This window comes from Eutrigla gurnardus, assembly GCF_963514095.1.
Source record: "Eutrigla gurnardus genome assembly, chromosome: 14".
Taxonomy (NCBI): domain Eukaryota; kingdom Metazoa; phylum Chordata; class Actinopteri; order Perciformes; family Triglidae; genus Eutrigla; species Eutrigla gurnardus.
The window spans coordinates 3,352,442-3,367,329 of record NC_139937.1 but is presented as its reverse complement, the minus strand read 5'-3'; the positions used below and the strand labels follow the sequence as shown (position 1 = coordinate 3,367,329).

Here is a 14,888-nt window from a genome sequence, read left to right as displayed (position 1 = left end):
CTCTCTCTAGGTCTTTGGGAGGAAGATAGGCCTTAATCTTGGCTAAGAGTCGAAGCTGGAAGAAACTTGTTTTGACAACAGAGCTGACCTGCCTGTCAAATTTAAAAGCACTATCTAGTGTTACTCCAAGGTTCTTGACATGAGTGCAGGAGTTTGGAGTAAGTGGGTCCAGAAAACCAGCAGAAAAATCCTGAATATTTTGCCCAAACATAATAATCTCAGTTTTGTTTTCATTAAGGTTGAGAAAATGTATGTCCATCCAAGTTTTTATATCAGATAAGCAATCAAGCAATGGCTGCAATGTATCCTTACTCTTGGATTTTAAAGGGATATAGATTTGTACATCGTCAGCAAAACAGTGGAAAGAAATGTTGTGTTTCGCTAAGATGGATCCCAGGGGCAACAAATACAGTAAAAACAGGATAGGGCCCAGAATAGAGCCTTGAGGGACTCCACAGGTGAGAGGGGCAGCGGTAGAGGAAAACTCCCCCAGGTGAACTGCGAAACTCCTATCAGAAAGATAAGACTCGAACCATTTGTGGGCAGTACCTGTGATGCCTACGCACTGTTCTAAACGTAACAGAAGGGTCCTGTGGTCCACAGTGTCGAAGGCAGCTGACAGGTCTATGAGCACAAGGACAGCAGAGTTACCTGCATCAACAGTTAAAATAAGATCATTAAAAACTCTTAAAAGGGCCGTTTCCGTACTGTGGCGTGGTTTAAAGCCAGACTGGAATTTTTCATTGATGCCATGGAGAGTTAAAAACATGAACTGTGATCCACTCACAGTATCAGTGGGCTTTTCTGCATACAGCTTTCGATATCAAACAACTTCAGTAAGAAATGAACTTGACTGCTGCAAAAATACAGACTTACTCCATAATCTCTAAAATATTGTGATTTAATGTCCCCTATGTTGTGTAACACTTTGATTACCTATGACCATGTACATACATGTAAAGGTTCGAAACTGTAAAATAGTTTTTCGTATTTACTGCCAATATTTGCCTAATCATATAATTTTGATATATCTATATACTGTATGTGTGTGCCTGCATACATATATCATGCCAGTAGGTGGCAGTGTCACTCGATGTAATGCATTCTGATATATGCAGCACTTGTTCTGACTCCTGTGAAGTAAACAAACACCGTTGCTCTGAAGTAGCTTGCCTGCTAGCTTTCTTTTTCATTCGTACAACACAACAGGATGGCTCTGCTTGGGACTTCGCCACCTCCGGCATTTTTACAAAGCCCAGGTGAGCCTACGGTGCCTTTCGGAGCATGGATTCGCAGATGGGGGTGGCAGCTCCCAGACCCACACTGGCATTCAGAAGCCCCCGGACCTCCTGGAGCAGAGAAGGGGTAGAGATACCTGCAGGACTCCTCATGGTTCATTTCCACAAAGATAAGCCATTGTGTGTCTGTGTGTGTGTAGTGCGTTGTTACAACTTTACCTTGAGTTAACTTTGTGTGTTTTGCTCTTCAGCTCCTGAGGTACAGAAGGTGTTACAGCCAGGTCATGAGCACGGCACTCTTGAAAACCGAGATCCAAACGAGCGTCAAGCAGGTAAGTAGTTTTGCCCCGGGCCCTTAGTAATACCCATTTACACACTTAAAGGAGAAATCCGGTCATTTTTGACCCCATTTTCGTTGTCCCCAGGGTCATCCCGACTTATCCGAAGCAAAAAACCAGACAAAAATTGACGTTGCCTAGCCCGAGATCTGTACCTGCCTGGCAGCCTTCCAGACTTGCAACATAGCAACGACTGCTTACAGCTAAACAGTAGCCGGGAGCCAAAAAGTCTCACGCAAGTTCCCGTCTGCCGTCCTCACTCTGGAGCTGTTTTCAAGCCAGTACAGTGACAAATCTTGGACAGTCGCGCGATGGTCACTTTGATCTCACTCTGTTGATGAGGGACTGCAGTCTGCACACGCGACACGCGACTCCCACTCGTGCTGTCAACACAACTAGCCTACTGAGACTGCGCAAGATTTGTTGTCTTTGTAGCAGGTTCAACTGTCACAAAGGCTAAGCAATCTTACTATGTAGGCTAGCGCTAGTTACACTGTCATATGGACATGACGGCACTGCTCGATGGAAAGAAGTTTGTCACTGTATTTCCTTGAAAACAGCTCCAGAGTGAGGACGTCAGGAGAAGGGAACTTGCACGAGACTTTTGGCTCCCGGCTACTGTTTAACTGTAAGCTATCGTTGCTATGTTGTAACATAGTCATACATATGGACATAACAGCTTCATGGATTTATTACAGACATGCGCTGCTCGATCGTTTCTTTATGGATACAAAATCTACAAGGAAAACGTTTTCGTTTCTGCGTTGACTGGGACGGACGAGCGCCCGGCACGTTACTAGCTGAAGCTATCGTTGCTATGTTGTAACATAGTCATACATATGGACATAACAGCTTCATGGATTTATTACGGACAGGACGACTGCACAGCTCGGTCGTTTCTTTATGGATACAAAATCAAAAGTACGAGGAAAACTTTTTAGTTTCTGCGGTGACTGGGAGGGACGACAGGCGCTCGGCTATCTACTGCTAATGTCTACAGGGTGATTTGAGGTGAGTAACTCCACGCAAAAACACACATTTATGTCGTTTTGCCATACTATTTGAGCTAAACGAGCGCCATGGTGTCTCGTACGGACCCAACCTGTGTTGCATAGGTCTTGGAATTGTTTTCTGAGGCCCAGGAAAGCAGATAAAAGTTGCCCCAATGGGTTAGCATTGGGGCAAGTCTGGAAGGCTGCCAGGCAGGTACAGATCTCGGGCTAGGCAACGTCAATTTTTGTCGGGTTTTTTGCTTCGAATAAGTCGGGATGACCCTGAGGACAATGAAAATGGGGTCAAAAATGACCGGATTTCTCCTTTAATTACATTCACCAAAGTATTATTACTTTTAAAGTGATTTGTTTTATTATTTTATTGATTTGTGCTCACATGGTGACTGTTTTATTCAACCCTCTGAGACATCGACAAAATAGACCGGGGGTGTCGGGTCATAAATACATTGTGCTATAGTATAAAACTAGCGTAACAACGTCCCAATATGATATATATGGATGTTTCAGAAGAAGAAGAAGCTCAAAGGAAGCTCAAAGGTAGCTCAAAGGCAGCCATGTCTCCTCAGCAACAGCTAGTGTATGTGTGTGGGTGTGCGTGGGTATGTGTATGTTTGTGTGTGTGGGTGTGTATGTCTGTGCATATGGCTATGTGTGTGCGTGAGTGTGTATGTCTCTGTGTATCTCTGTGTGTATATTTGTGGGGGTGGGAGGCTTGGGTTTCATGGTGTTCTTTGTTGTTCATATCTTTTTTCGTTTTTGTTTTGTTCGCTTTTATTTTCTGTGAGGCATTTTGTGCTACTTTTAAGTATGAAAAGTGCCATATAAATAAAGTTTGATTTGATTTGATTTCTCCTTTGAACGTGGCTGGATTTTAGTTTTCCCCTATTATTTGCCAGCTGCTGCTCAGTCCAACCGCCGTGGCCGTGGGAGAGGATACCGCAGCAGGGGCAACATAAACCTGCGTAGGGATGGCACCGTGACGTTTGAAGAAGACTTTGACTTTGAGACTGCCAACGCCCAGTTCAACAAAGATGAGACTGACAAAGAGCTCCAGAACAAGCTCAAACTGAAAGGTACGACTTCAACACACATTCGATGGGACAATGACTAGAAACTTTCCAGAACATAAAAACCTCTTTTTCAGACTTTTCTCATGATAACACACTGACACCTGCTACAAGGTGTAAAAAAAACGGGCACTGCATTTATAGTTCATCCGTTCCATTGGCCTGATGGTTTAAAACCCAGATGCCCTGGGTTGAGATGCCGCATGTCATCCAAAATGTGGGAGTGAATCATCAATTCATTCACTCAGTATGAGGTGCAATTATTGGTATTTTTAAAGCGCAGGCAATGGTTTGAATTATTTCTCCTATGGCCAGTTTTGCCTGAGAAAAAATAAATATAATGTTGAATGTTTGTGCTAAATCTCTGAGAGGGACCCAAATATACTGAAGTTTAGTCATTTTCGATGTAGTCGCCATACGGCAATACAAATCCCATCATCATGTTTCAAAAAAGATTTCCAGCCCGGATGGTTTCCTTATTGTTATTCGGTTACTCAGCCCTTCAGGTTTCTAATGTTTAAAGCTGTCATCCAACATGATTACAGATGACAAGACTGAAAAGCCACTGAATGGAGAAGTAGCTGCAGAGTCAGAACTTCCAGCCAATGAGGGGACCAATGAGGAGGAGGAGGCTGAGATAAACACTTACTATGACAAGTCCAAGTCCTTCTTTGATAACCTGTCTGCTGATGATTTAAGGTACCTCAATATGTCCACAGTTCAATTGTAGGACTCTGTGTCATTTTATAAATACTGTGAAATTATTGAAATGCTCAATCCTGCCAGAAATCCACACAGCCAGTTTATAAGTAAAATGATATAATACAAATATGAACCCGGATATGGGCATAATGTCTCCTCTACATGAAACTGCATCTACTCTGATAGCAGACCGTCAGAATGCCTTACAGTCTGTATTCATGCTAAAGGCCTTTATAATAGCACTGCTTCAAAAAGGGTTCTGTGTCGGTGCTCTTTAAAAAGGGTTAAATACACACCAGGTAGTCTAATTTGAAGATGGGATTCTGGGGTTGGGACTCTAGAAAATCATCAGGGCATCAGTCGTTTGCCCTTCTGTCTTGACACCTGTTAACTACTAGAATTAGTCCATTATTTCCCACTCAACAGTTTTCTAACTGGACATGAGTTTGCACCAGTATTTTGGCCAGACTGCACTGCTTTTTTCTTCTTTATTGAAACAAGTCAGTGAGCTCTGTTTGACAGTGCTGTTGTCCGTCTGAATGGTGTCTGTGTGAAATATTCTCTAATCTCACTATATCATATTCACGATGAACATAAACCCTAATTAATGTATAAACATAGGACTTGAACTGCATTTATTGCACTGAAAAACTTGTTTTTATCTTTTTCAGTAAAGGGGGTGAAAGAGGCTATTCGAGGTAAGTTACATACTTCTTAGCTGCAAAGTAATGCAAAACACAAACTTTTGGATTTATTTGGTTTTCTATCAATACTATCTGTTAAACACACAGATGGAATAAATGTTGCATATTGGATTTTTGTTAACTACAAATGATAAAATATGCCTCATTGAATATAAATAGATTCCACCGTGTTCTGGTAAGTTCTGTACGTTGATAAAGCAGCAACACAGACATAGATTTGAACTGAAACAGCTGTTTTTGTAGAGATAAACCAATATTTAGGTTGTAGATTGATATCAAATAGAGAGTCAAAATGACTCGGGGAACAAAGAACAACCTGGCAGAAGAGCAACGAATGAATTCTGAGACATTCGGCATCCCTCTGAGGCACACCAATATATATTATAATATTCTATAACACTAATGTTGGCTTAATGTCTTTGCAAAGCAATCAAATAGTCTGATGAAATGAGAGAAATGCAATTTAGATATTAAGTAATACAACCCTGCCACAAACGTCTCCTTGAAGCACTTTAAAATATCCTCAGAGGAACAGTGTATTTGAAATGTATTGTTTAATCGCCTCCATAAATCTCAGTTCAACGACTGATGGGGTTCAGGTGAAGAGCAGGAAACACACAAGACAACATGCAGCTGCGCTCTGTTCAGCAGGAATCAGGCGTTTATCCAAATTTCCCTGAGACTCAAGATGCTTTGCTTACACGGCTTGTTTGAAAAATGTTCAGTTGTTTGTGTGGTCATTATATGATTAGGCAAATCTTGGCAGTAAATATGAAAAACAATTTTACAGTTTCTAACCTTTACATGTGTGTACATGGTCATAGGTTGTCAAATTGTTTTAAAACAGAACTAGAGCTAGACAACATAGGGCAAATTAAATCACAATATTTTAGAGATTATTTGTGCATCTTGCTTTTCATTTATTCAAGTACAAAAATCAACTTGTGTCAGCCTCGTCACTTGAAATGTATTAATTTTTGTCACAAAACGTAAACAAATATCAGCATGTGGGAACAGGATCCATCTGGACAGCTCCTGTCTGTGGTGCATGCTTTAAACCCATACAGTGAATGAACCAGAACTACTCCTTACCTCCTGCTGCAGCAGATCCAAACTGCTGAGCTGCAAGGGGTGCAACACCAAACTGGCTGTATGGTGGGACAGATACCTTGCTGAGAGGAGCATAGGAGCCAGCCGACTGGAATGATGATCCTGCTGGAGCATTGCTGGTTCCAAGTGACGACTAGAAAACCAAATACTGAGTCACCTGAAAAACCCTGATGACGACTGCAGAAACAGTACTATCACATACATTCACACGGGGTACACGTAGTATGACAGTGTTTCCCTTGAATTACCCAGACTGTGGCGGCCCACTAGGGGTGGGCAATATGGCCCCAAGAATATCACAATATTTCAGGGTATTTAGGCGATAATGATATATTTGACGATATGACAAAATACTGAAAAATAGGTTGTTATTAATTTCAAGAACATACAATTGGCCTTGAAATATTCAGTAAATACTAAAACAAATAAATATTGCTCAGTTAAGTTTCAGTTTAGTCAGTAGTCTAGTTTGTAAACAGCCTTAACCCTCTGAGACACACATAGAGAACTTTAAAGTTTTTCAAATTCAACTTCAGAATGTCTTTTGAAAATTGATGAAGACTTCATGAATTCAAAATGCTGATTTTCAAATCAATATGATGTTTCAAATTATTATTGCAACCATTTGCTTCCATAGTTATGTGAATATTAGCAGCACACAAATGATCATGGCAGATTATGTTGATTGATATCAAACCAGTCCAAAAACCATTATTATATGAGATCATTTCAGTGCCGCAGTTAATTTTAGGCCCAGATTTCTGTTTCTGCTTTGAATCTGAAGTCATGTTATGTTCCTGTTCCTGCCTTGCACTTGTGGTAATGAAACAGCCGCTCACTTTTTGAATTTGCAGCTCTGAACTACTTCATGAACTTGATTTATGAACTCGTTTTTGAAGCTCTGGTTTTTGAACCTGTGTGTTTTTGCATCGCCTCATCCCTCTCTGGGCTCCATTTGCCTTCAGATCCTGCCTGCCAGGTGGCAAACTAACTTCCAGCCTGCCTACCCACTCTCCAACTCGCCTTCAGCCGGACTCAGCTCCACACCTACGGACACCACCTGCCTGGAAACCCCTGAACTATTCAGTGCATTCATTCAGTAATCCTTTCCCTTGTTTAAACCATAATATTTTACAGTAGAAACTGTAGCATATATCTGTGTAAATATTCTATAATTACAATACAGAATATAGTTCCTGAAAGCCTGCGCTGCTGTTTTGTTTTAAATATGAAATAATTAATTAATTCCAGCAGGATTATGTAAGTCCATCCACTAGAGGGAGCCACAGGAAAAACCTGCATAAAAGCCATTATAAACCTTCTTATTGTCCAAGTGACCAAAGGTGTGAAGTCATAAAGAGCATGCAAACAGTGCTGCTGTGTTAGACATACGATACACACATAGTTGTGTACATTAATCCTAATTCATCCACACATATCTCCACTGGTATGTGTGCTGGTCTGGCTTTACTAGGCTTGCCTGGTTCTAGTTTATATACTATCACTCTTTTGACAGACTACACCATCACTTTTTAAATGTTTTGTAGCCCATATTAATAAGTGCCTGGATTCTGATGTTTTTAATTGTCCACCTACCTTTTTTTTAATAAACGACACTGTGGCTTCTTAGGACTGTTTTCCACATTTATACCCTGATTGATTTTTATACCAACTCTTCCAATTTTATTTCTCTTTTAACTCTACTATGACTTTTAAACCTACTTAATTCTTTGACATAGAACTTGTATGACCTTTTTTTGACATATCATACTGTGAATATAATACTCTTCATGAATTATTTCAAAATTCTATACTTAAACTAAATAAATAACTAAACTTTTTTTAGACACACTTTTTAATGGAATATGTAATGACTCTTATAAGACTTGTTTCAACATTCTATATCGCAACTTTGTTGTCCTGCAATATAATTATTTTTTCACATTTTACACCATTGATTTTTAAAGCCATATTATAATTTGACTCTTCCATAACATTTCTTGACAAAATAAACTATGATTTTTTTGTATTACTTTTATCATCATACTATACAACCACTTTTTTTCAATACGTTACACTATGTCTTTTTGAGATGTACTATTCTGTGATTTGTTTTCCCCACATACTATACAATGTCTATTTCATGCATATTTGACATACTACAACTTGTTTTGACATACTATGAATATGAATATGCATGCATTTGTTCTAGATTTTTCAATAATGCATACAAATGGTCTCCTTATTTCTGAACACAGATGCAAAGAGTTTGTTCAATTAAATTAAAAAACTTTATTTGTCCCCGAGGGCAATAACAGGCACACAGAGTAGCTGTACAATAATAAATGTTGACACAAAACAAAGCAATACTGTACAGATTGAGATGAAAAATATATATTTACACAGACAGATATCCACTACAAAATAAATAATTATATAAACATTTTGTTTTAATGGAAACTTTAAACTTTATACTTTTTATATATATATATATATATATATATATATATATATATATAAAGTATATAAACTAGAAATAATCATGAATAGCTTCCTGTGTGTGTGTGTGTGTGTGTGTGTGTGTGTGTGTGTGTGTGTGTGTGTGTGTGTGTGAGTGAGAGGAGCTTCCCAAAAACAACAAAAACGTCCTCTGTGCTGCTCGGTGTACAGATTGAGATGAAAAATATATATTTACACAGACAGATGTCTACTAGAAAATAAATTATATATATATATATATATATATATATATATATATATATATATATACACGGGTGGTGTCGGGGGATGGGCGGAGGGGCAGGGAGGTTGGAATGGCACACACTGGGTCTCGGGCTCACTAAGGTAGGGGAGCAGTTCAGGGTCTGCTGTGGTGCTGGGTCTTCATCGGTTGATGTGTTGGTTGATGTCCATTCTCAGCTGCCCAGGAGAGCCAAAACCATAGAGGAGTCCTGACCTATGAACCAGAACCACCAGAGATGAAAACCCATGAACTCAACTAGACAACATTTACATGGTTGCTAGCAAGAGTGTTGAATATGACCACCAATTATGAAATTATGAACAATGGAATACTATTAGGCTCCTATAATAAATACAATCCATTTTTATGTCATTACTGGTACTGTAGTTTTAGGAGATTACATTAGTCTCTGTAGGAGATTACTCACTCAGCCCACTGGTCCTGTGGTCCTCCATCCTTCTCATCTGGTCCTGTGGTCCTCCATCCTTCTCATCTGGTCCTGTAGTCCTCCATAGTCCTCCATCCTTCTCATCTGGTCCTGTGGTCCTCCATCCTTCTGATCTGGTCCTGTGGTCCTCCATCCTTCTCATTTGGTCCTGTGGTCCTCCATCCTTCTCATCTGGTCCTGTGGTCCTCCATCCTTATCTGGTCCTGTGGTCCTCCATCCTTCTCATCTGGTCCTGTAGTCCTCCATCCTTCTCAGGAGGTCAGTACTTATGACCGTACCTCTGTCAGGAACAGCCACCAACACCTAAATTAAAAAAATAAAAAGTCAGAGTGAGTAAAACAAACAATCTTTGAATCACTTGTAAATTAGGAGACTTGTGTTACTGTGTAATTAAATGTTAACTTACCTTTGTCTTATCGCCATCTACAATTTCAACACATACAATACATAACACAATACAACACAACTATGACTCAGAAGGTAAATCATTTAAAAAGAGACACGCTCTATTGCCATGAAATCCGGTGTTCCAATCACTTCCATGGCCACAGGTGTATAAAAGCAAGCAAGAGGCTGTCTGGGGCTTTATCAGTCCTGCCAGACACAAAGGATTTACAATCCTGCAGAAGACAGGCCGTCAGTCTTCATCCGAGTCATCTGGCCACGCACAGTATCTTGTGAAGGTCACATAGTCACCGTCCTTGGAGCTCCTCTCCCTCTTCATACTTACCTCCCTGTCGTCTTCTCTGCTTCTCATCTGGTCCTGTAGTCCTCCATCCTTCTCATCTGGTCCTGTAGTCCTCCATCCTTCTCATCTGGTCCTGTAGTCCTCCATCCTTCTCATCTGGTCCTGTAGTCCTCCATCCTTCTCATCTGGTCCTGGAAGCTGAGTAGGTCTTCCACATGGTCTCTTCTTGTTGGGAGGCTGGTGCAGTGTGTGTAATCCTGAAGGTCTGCTGCTGCCATCAATACCTAAGTAAAAGAGACTTGGAGACTTGTCTTCAGGTTAGTAATTATGACCGTACCTCTGTCAGGAACCGCCACCAACACCTAACTTAAAAAAAGAAAAAGACAGAGTTAGTCAAATAAACAATCTTTGAATCACTTGTAAATTACACTTTCAGGAGACTCGTGTTACTGCTGTAATTAAATGTTAACTTACCTTTGTCTTATCGCCATCTACAATTTAAACATACAATACATAAGACAATACGCCTCACCCAGGTCTGTCCAAAGGTTTCCCCCACCCTCTGACCCAACTCACCACCAGGTGGTGATCAGTTGACAGCTCCACCCCTCTCTTCAGCCGAGTGTCCAAAACATGCGGCTTCAGATTCGACGAAACGATCACAAAATCGATCATTGACCTTCGGCCTAGGGTGCTCTGGAGCACGTACACTTAATAGCATCCTTATGTTCGGACATGGTGTTCGTTATGGACAGTCCATGACTAGCACAGAAGTCCAATAACAAACGACCACTCGGATTTAGATCAGGGAGGCTGATCTCCCAATCACGCTGCTGGAGGTATCAGAACGTCCTCCTGCTCACTGTCCTCGTCTTCGGAGAAGAAAAACAACCCCACCCTGACCTACCTCATCCACAAGGTCATACTCAGCACCACCACTACTCTTCTGGTCTCTGATGAACCAAGGATGGATCTTCTTCATGAGGTCGGGACATCAATTCATAAAATCCATCCCAGAAGCTGGGAGGAGGGAACTGCTGAGATCTGAAGTCGTCATCGTCTACATCCTCTTCATAAGAATCCTCAGACATGAAGCTGGAGCCAGAATCTTCGCTCGTCCATCCTTCATCCTGAACGTCCTCCTGGTCGCTGTCCTCATCTTCAGAGAAGTCTCCAAAAACAGCCCCACCCTGACCTACCTCATCCACAAGTCCATACTCACCACCACCTTGTGCAGGACGGCCGATGACGTCCTGCACGAGGCTGACAGGAAGGTCCTGCTGAGGTCTGAAGTCATCATCTGGCCAAGAAAAGTATCTTCTGAATGTCGAGGAGTGGGGGCCTGAAGTCGCGAGTACTATCTCTTCATCGCTGTCCTCGGAGATCCTCTGCCTCTTCATACTTACCTCCCCGTCATCTTCTCTGCTTCTCTTTGTGGACGAGCTGCAGCCTGAGGTTGACGGAGCGGAATCTTCTGGTGTCTGAGGAACCAAGGATGGATCTTCTCTAGGACGGATCACACCAAAAGGTGTGGTCCATCCTTCATCCTGAACGTCCTCGTCTTCGGAGAAGTCTCCAAAAACAACCCCACCCTGACCTACCTCATCCACAAGTCCATACTCACCACCACCTTCACCTCCACCTCGTCCAGGACGACCGATGACTTCGTTGGCACCAACTGAGGGGGAAGAAAATTCAAAGTATGAGGATTTCTATTTGATTTAAACAAAGCAATAATCCTGTTTAAATTAGCCAAGAAGACAGCATATCTATATCCCAACTACCGCTGCACTACGTCTGTCACAAAGCCACCAACACACGGGGCTTTTAACAGGAATATCACACATAGTGCTGTTCTGTCTGTGTGAAGGAGGATCAATTCATGCAGCTGTCATGTGACAATTAATTTACTATTAGCATTATTTCAATATGTTAAAATTTTAAAAAGAAAAAAAACGTTATGACTTCACCCATACATATTATACGTTTCTTCAATATGTGACTTAAAAAGAGTTTAAAAATCAATACATTTTTCTGATCGGAAACTAAATGATTGAAAATATGAGGCTGTTTATTGTTCAGTTATTGCACAGAGATGAAAACAGCATTAAGATTAATTAAAACAATAATAATAATAATAATAATAATAATAATAATAGTAATAACAATTACTATTATTGTGTTTATATTAACATATTATGTATACATTATTATAATAACCCAATATAAAACGTACCAATATTAATAACATAATATTAAATATAATAAAATAACAACATGACTGCAATGATATGTGGTGTTATTATTATTATTATTATTATTATTATGATTATTAATAATCATAATAATAATAATTAAAACAAAAGTGTAAATATTAATGTTGTTGTTATATAGCAATGTAAATAGCCTCAATAATACTATAAATATGATTATAATCATCAATAGTGATTACTTTGTGTAAAGACATGTATTCTGTACCAAAGAATAGTGAGGACTTCAGTTTGTGAAACGATCAGTGGTTTCTGATCAATGTATTAGTGGATGGATTAGATGTCGCCTGTACGTCATTACGCGCAGTAAAACGTAGCTTCTTTCATCCAAAATGACCACAGCGACCTCTTTACCCCAGAACTCATCATCATCACCCCGTCTATCATTTGCAGGTCGCAGCGCGTGCAGGATACGGTGTCCTCGTGGAGGAGTCTCGTGTTCAACCCGGAGTGAATGTGGTGAAGAAGAGCAGATGTTTGGAGAAGAAGTGGAGCTTCAACATCCCAACAAAGACACTCAGGGTCGGATCGAGCCCGGCTCCACTGCACCTGTACACCGCGTCCTGACGTCGTGACGTTCGGCCCCCGTTTCCATGGCGCACAACTAATAATAATACTTTTTGGGCATTTTATGAAATATGACCCCGGCGGCATCTTTTTTCACGAATCTCTAGATGAGGACGTTTTGACGCCCTCAAACCAAAACGCCACACTTCCAACTACACCACTAAATGGTTATCCCGCCATATTTAAGACATGCTGACCCACAAATCATTATTTTAAACGGAGAACCGTCGAGTGAGGGTCTGGTTTCACCAAATGAACTGTTCACCTTCAAACTCCAATAGTTTCACTGATTTCTGGACTTGGGGCGATGTTTAAGGTTCTAAGGCTATGAATCAACAAGTATAACATTAAAATAAATATAAAAGTTGTCTTACCATCAAGGTCCAGGTCCAAAACAAGGCCCAGGGGATCCTCCAGGATCCGTGGATCCCAGTGGGCCATCGTCGTCGTCGTCGCCGGTCTCTTCTTCCAAACAGTAGCTCGTTAACGATCCTCTACGACTGGTTTTCCAAAAATGTGTGTTATCGATTGTTTTTCCTCAAGCGCTTTGAAACTTGTCACAGGTTGGGTCAACTCTCAGTTTATCCAAATAGTGTGTAGTCCAAGTGCAAAAAGAGAACTCCAAATGGTGGACAGCGCTTTTATACCTGCTCGGACGGGTTCAACATTCTGTTTCCATGACAATTAGGATACTGACGTGCGTGCGTGCGCTTGAGCAAGTCCGAAATAGACAGCAATTTTTTTCTCATATTTGTCAAATATATGTTGTACTATAACACATATATATGTATATGTACTCGGCCAATTGCCAAGTGTCAATACTTTCCTCCAATCTCCCAACGCTAACACTGATAACAAAAGAGAGCATGCTTTAAAGGTGGCTCAGATTCCAATGAGAAAACATACACTTATAGGCCGATTATTTTACCTCAACCAAATGCTCACATATTATTTCTGGCTAAATAGCAGAGTATTATTTTTATTATCCAAATCTAACTTGTTGAAGGTCATTCGGACTGCAGGTTTTAACTGAATACACACTAGGCTTTTCTTTCCTAAAGGTTTTTTGAAGGCATTAATAGTAGTGTTTAGTCAACTATATATAAAAAAAGGAAATCCACAGTCAACAAAAAGATCCTTCTAAAGCTAATGCTGTAAACCTCATACATGGACCAAATGGCTGCTCTCTATTGATTGCCACCATAAACAAGCATATGGTTCCAGCCACAAACATAAAGCAGAAACATAATTGATCAAATGTGAGTATGATCTACACAAGTCTAAATACTGAATTAACTACAAGTGAGTCTGTTTGGTGAGCCACACTTTGCTGGGGGACATTAAAGGGAAGCTAAGATGATACATTGATTATAATATGCAGTTGAGATTCTGTTTCTTTCAGCTGGCTTTGATCTCACTACTTCATTGAAATGGAATAAATGTCCAGAAAAAAAACAATCACATTTCTAAAAACTGGGTAACAATACTGAACACATGGCAGCAAAAATCAAAGAAATCTGAGCAGAGAAATGATGGTGCAACAGGTAATTTGACATAAATCATGGGATCAAAAACAAGGAAAATAGAAAATAAAGCTATTGATCACATGAACTGTGATCCACTCACAGTATCAGTGGGCTTTTCTGCATACAGCTTTCGATATCAAACGACTTCAGTAAGAAATGAACTTGACTGCTGCATACTGCATACTCCATAATCTCTAAAATATTGTGATTTAATGTCCCCTATGTTGTGTAACACTTTGATTACCTATGACCAAGTACATACATGTAAAGGTTCGAAACTGTATAATAGTTTTTCGTATTTACTGCCAATATTTGCCTAATCATATCATTTTGATATATCTATTTACTGTATGTGTGTGCCTGCATACATATATCATGCCAGTAGGTGGCAGTGTCACTCGATGTAATGCATTCTGATATATGCAGCACTTGTTCTGACTCCTTTGAAGTAAACAAACACCGTTGCTCTGAAGT

The 14,888-nt window shown here is 40.3% G+C and overlaps 1 long non-coding RNA gene across 1 annotated transcript; it reads left to right on the top strand.

Annotated features, from left to right (window-relative positions):
- The first annotated feature begins 1,486 nt into the window (after positions 1-1,486).
- Positions 1,487-5,060, top strand: LOC311024361. Its single transcript, XR_014598299.1, has 4 exons — positions 1,487-1,570; positions 3,486-3,662; positions 4,202-4,355; positions 5,030-5,060. It is a non-coding gene; the product is annotated as an uncharacterized lncRNA (long non-coding RNA).
- The last annotated feature ends 9,828 nt before the right edge of the window (positions 5,061-14,888 follow it).